At 42.2% G+C, this 5,571-nt stretch overlaps 1 pseudogene across 1 annotated transcript; it reads right to left on the bottom strand.

The window, feature by feature from the left end:
- Positions 1 to 778: 778 nt before the first annotated feature.
- Positions 779 to 2,115, bottom strand: LOC111544464 (annotated as a pseudogene). Its single transcript, XR_002732167.2, has one exon. The product of XR_002732167.2 is annotated as an ATP-dependent RNA helicase DDX39A pseudogene (transcript).
- Between the last annotated feature and the right edge of the window lie 3,456 nt (positions 2,116 to 5,571).

The following is a 5,571-nucleotide window of genomic DNA, read 5'->3' as shown; positions in this document are numbered from 1 at the left end:
TGTGTACATGTCTGTGTGTGTGCATGTGTGTATGTATACATCAAAGAGTAAAAGATTTAAGTACTTGACTAAAGTTTCTTTGAGGATAAATCAAGGATATATGTAAATTAATACATTAATAGTTCTATGACCGGGCCGGGCGCGGTGCTCAAGCCTGTAATCCCAGTACTTTGGGAGGCGTAGACGGGCGGATCACAAGGTCAGGAGATGGAGACCATCCTGGCTAATCCGGTGAAACCCCCTCTCTACTAAAAAATACAAAAAACTAGCCGGGCGAGGTGGCTGGCGCCTGTAGTCCCAGCTACCTGGGAGGCTGAGGCGGGAGAATGGCATAAACCCGGGGGGCGGAGCTTGCAGTGAGCTGAGATCCGGCCACTGCACTCCAGCCTGGGCGACAGAGCAAGACTCCGTCTCAAAAAAAAAAAAAAAAAAAAATTGTTCTTTGACCATAGAACACTGTAACAAATATGGCTGAAAAAATGTTTCTAAATACCAACTCTTGCTTCCATTCCTTTTTAAAAATCGTTTTTTTGTTTGTTTGTTTGTTTCCAATGGGTTACATTTTAACAAGTGATTTTTAGCCTTTTTAAGTTCTTTTTTTTTTTTTTTTTTTTTTTCCCGTAATAACAAGTTTATTCTCACACAATTTCTAGCTTCTCAACAGTGGCACCTGGAAAGGGGAGGTGAAGCTGCATGCGGGCGGCTCCAGGTGGGCAGCTCCGGGTGGTCGGCTCTGGACTGGCAGGGCACGTGGTGGTTACCGGCTCTGCACGTGGTGGTTACCGGCTCTGCTCAATGTATGTGGATATGTCGATTTCCTCTGGAAGTTCTGCCACATTAACTTCAAACCGGTCCTGGACGTCATTGAGGATTTTGGCATCATTCTCGTCAGACACAAAAGTGATGGCTAGGCCCGTGATGCCAAAGCGACCCACCCGGGCCACCCCGATGCAAGTAGGTGTCCGAGTCCTCAGGCATGTCATAGTTAAAGACAATGTTGACTCGCTGGATGTCCATCCCCCGGCCAAACAGATTGGTGGCCACCAGGATCCGCCGCTGGAAATCCTTCAACTGCTGATAGCGTGACAGGCGCTCCTCCTGGGCCATGCCCCGGTGGATGGCGATGGCCGGGAAGTTCTGCTCCACGAGGAGCTGGGCCAGGGCCATGCAGCGCTGCACTGACTTGACGAAGATTATCACCTGGTTAAACTCCAGCACGTCCAGGAGATCAAAGAGCTTGCGGTTCTTCTCACTGTCTTTGAGTTTGACGTAGTACTGCTGCAGGCCGTGCAGCGTGAGCTTGGTCTCGTCGTCCACAAACACCTCCATGGGATCTTGCATGAACTTCCTGCACACAGGCCGGATGTCCTTGCTCAGGGTGGCGCTGAACATCATGCACTGCTTCTCGTGTGGTGTCAGGCGGAAGATCTCCTGCACATCCTGCCGCATGTCCAGCTGCTCCAGCATCTTGTCACACTCGTCCAGCACAAAGTGCTTCACATTCTTTAGGCTGAAGCTCCTGTTCCGCACGAGCACCAGGATGTGGCCCGGGGTCCCCACCACGACATGGGGACAGTTCTTCTTCAACACCTCTTCATCCTTCTTGATGGAGAGATCCCCGAACAACACAGACACCTTGACCTGGTCATGTACTTGGAGAAGCGCTCATATTCCTTGCTGATCTGGAAGGCCAGCTCCCTCGTGTGGCACATGACCAGCACCGTCACCTGTCCATTAACAGGCTCAATCTGCTGTAGGGTGGCCAGCACGAAGACCACCGTCTTGCCCATCCCGGACTTGGCCTGGCACAGGACGTCCATGCCCAGGATGGCCTGGGGAATGCACTCGTGCTGGACCTCAGACGGATGCTCAAAGCCACAGTCCACGATGGCCCGCAGGAGCTCTGGCTTCAGCAGAAAGTCCCGGAAGCCAGAGCTGTGGATGGAAACGTAGGATCCCTTGATGTCTTTCTTAGGGGGAGCTGGCGTGCTCTCTTGAGGAGCCTGGGGCTCTTCCTCTTCATCGTAATCCAAAAGATCGTTTTCCACATCCTGTTCTGCCATGATGCTGGCTCCCCGTTCTTCTCCGGGTGCTGCTAAGAGAGCCTTCTGACCGGTTTTCTTAAGTTCTTTTAATGTGTTAGTTTAGTTTGTTGCTTGGGAAGTTTTTCATATTTGCAGATTGATGATTGATTTAATGCCAGGGCACTGAGGTTCAAAATTTTGTCTTAATGAAGACTCCCTCTAATAATACAATATTTTGGAGTCTATCATCATTACTTACAAACTGTACAAATGAGGTTGTCATAACAACCAGAGATTAGTGGCTTCATGTTCCAGATTTTCAGATTTAATGCATATACCTGAATAATAGCATCCCTCTGCTTTGCTTGGAACCATTTCTAAAATAAATAAAATGTGTGCCTTGAGCATTAAAGTGCTTAAGGATTTTTCTTTATTTTATGCAATAAAGAAATAATCTATGCAATTCTTGTCTCTCTCTCTTGTACACATGTGTGTATATGCTTAAAATATATGTAAATAGGGCTGGGCGTGGTGGCTCACGCCTGTAATCCCAGTACTTTGGGTGGCTGAGGCAGGCAGATCGCCTGAGGTCAGGAGTTCAAGACCAGTCTGGCCAGCAGGGTCAAACCCCATCTCTACTAAAAAAAATACAAAAAAATTAGCAAGGGCATAGTGGTGGGTGTCTGTACTCCCAGCTACTCAGAAGGCTGAGGCATGAGAATCACTTGAACCTAGCAGGTGGAGGTTGCAGTGAGCTAAGCTCATGCCACTGCACTCCAGACTTGGCAACAGAGCAAGACTCCATCTCTCTTCTCTCTCTCTCTCTCCCCCCCCCGCCATATATAGATATTTAGATATATACACACTATTATATATGTATACATACTCTCTCTCTACATATATATATATATATAAATACATACTTTGTATAGCCCACCCTTTTCCTTATCTATGAGCACGAATTCTTCACATGCCTTAAGATATGAACTCCAAAATTGTTTCAGATACACTAGGCTTCCAGCCCCTGACCCCATTCCTCCCATTGCCCTTTTTGAGCCTCTTTTCCAGTACTTATGACTTCTTAATTTGTACTCAATTTATGTGCATAAGCATCTATATTTTCCTGAGTTTCTGCAATCCTGAAAGATGGGGAATACTTACTTCTCTTAGTGTTTCTCTCAGAGGCCACTACAGTACCTTAAACATAGGAGTTAAATAGATACTGAGTGAAATGAATATATGTCTTTGTCAAACAACTGCTTGGGAAGAGTACATAGAGTTTCTGGACTGACAGTTACTGCTTTGATGGGGTACTGACGTTCTATGTACCTATGTAAATGGAGCTGCCTTCAACTTTAGAGATCAGCATTCATCTTGTTAAATATTCAAATGAGCTCTCTGTAGAGTACTTTTTTTACTGTCATTTGATTAACTGCACTATAAAGTTATTTTATAATGTCAAAGAAAGTGCGAAGTATTCAAGACATCACAAGACTACCACAGGTCTTAGAATACAGAGGCATTTAGATTTTAAGACCAGAACTAAATTAACTGTTGAGATAGAGTAGTGAAAGCATTTTTCACATTGGCTGGCCCCTTGAAGAATTTTCTACTCTCATTTATTTTTCTGAGTCACTATATAAAAATCCAGTGTTGTATTTTTGCACATTTACACAATATAATAGAATTCCTAAAGAATCTAATGAAGTGTACAGGTGTAACAAGTGTAACAATTCTAAATATTTAGAATTCCTTTTCTAAAATCCAGATAATTTACATTAAATCCCACAATGAAAAACATTGCAAGCCATAGTCTTGCTGTAAGCTCATTTTACTCTGCATCTGAAAGTAATGGATTTCAGAGCTGTGTAATTCAGAACTATATTCCCCAAAGTGCAGACTGTTAGGAAAAGGCAACATTTGGGAATTTCAGACTATCTTGTTGTATAATTGGTAATGAAATAATGGTACCCAGATTAAGAAGAATTAGTTCTGCTATACTGAGTGTATACAACCCAATTAGTCAATTTTTGGTGTTGGTAAAATCCACAGTTTCCCAAAACAGGTATATGGATGAAAGGAACTCTATAGGTGGTCCAGTAACTGAAAAGGGAAACTATGATCATTGAACCATCAGAAATTACCATCCGATAGGTTAAAAAAAAAAGTAAAATATCAGTAATTTCATATGGTTCAACTTAGTATATATCCTGTCTGGGGAAATTAAAAAATCACTTTCAAACAATTGTTTTGGTAGTTAGTATGAGGGCTGGCATGTGAATAAATATTTCACACTAGGCAGTTTCATAGATGGTATAAAATTGCTCTCACAACATAATGAATGGGAATATTTTGATAATACTAAGAAAATTAGGGTTAAGATGTAACCCTGATAAATTTATCAATATATGGGTACTTAACAATCACTTCCTGGTCCCCCTTAGAGAGGGATGCATCAAGTACAGAACTTCCTAGACTAGTTTCTAATGCTATTGAACTTGAAGATGCTATTAAATCTGATTAGTATTCTTCCATGCCTTCATCTATCTAAATATATTTGTTGAAAGCTTAATATTTACCAAGCATAGTACTATGTTTTGGAATCCAGCAAAGAAAACACACAAAGCTTATTCTAAAAAATACAGACACCTATTCAACCCATAATAATTATGCTATCCACCTTTTGTTAGAGCTGGGAAAATTTAGGGGGAGGAGGAGTGAATTTTAGTAAGAATAATCTGAAAAATTCAAAGTTGAGATGACTGTACAGGAATGTAACATAGAGCTGTACTGTTTTACAATGACACAGAGGTACTGAATAGGAAAGCATGAATGCTCTGGCATGATGCCGTGCCCCTCTGGAAGAAGAGACTAATTTTCCAATTTTTACAAAAGTGTACAATGGGTAAGTAGAGTCCATGAAAATGAGAGAGAAGGTGGAAATGGCTAGTAGGTAGTTGCTCAAAACTGCATCTGAAAACCACTCTGAAAGCCCAAAGTGATTCATCTCCATCATTCTGGCCCCTGTCCACGCATGAAAAGTGCTGAAAAGAGATCTTACCACCTCTGAGTCAGGCTTTTGTGTGGTACCCACATTTGCAATTGTAGATACAATTCACTTAAATTGGGAAGAGTCCTTAAAAGATCATCAACATAATTCTTTGACTGAAGAATCAGAGAAGTAAAGAAGTGATACTTTTCAAGGACATATGAAGTGCTTAAGTATTTTGAAGGTAGGAAAACTTTTACTGCAGTAAAAAACGATCCCCAAACCCCAAATGCTTAAAACAATGAAAATTTCTTGCTCACTCTATGCATCTGACAAGAGGCTATGCTTAGAGTCTTTCAGGAACCCAGGCTGATGGAGGCTATATCCCTGTAGCAGGAAGAAGGGAAGTTGGTGAAGGGTATACTGCCTTTTAGAGCTTTCATGTAGAAGTAATGCATATCACTTCTCAGTTTTTTATTGTCAAAGCAAAGGGGTTAGAGTTTGATCCTATGTGTACAGAAATAGAGCTGTCATATTTATGAAAAGCCTTAATGACTA

This window comes from Piliocolobus tephrosceles, chromosome 4 (assembly GCF_002776525.5).
Source record: "Piliocolobus tephrosceles isolate RC106 chromosome 4, ASM277652v3, whole genome shotgun sequence".
NCBI lineage: Eukaryota > Metazoa > Chordata > Mammalia > Primates > Cercopithecidae > Piliocolobus > Piliocolobus tephrosceles.
Note: the sequence above shows the minus strand (reverse complement) of the source record. Positions and strands in the feature narration are given on the sequence as shown.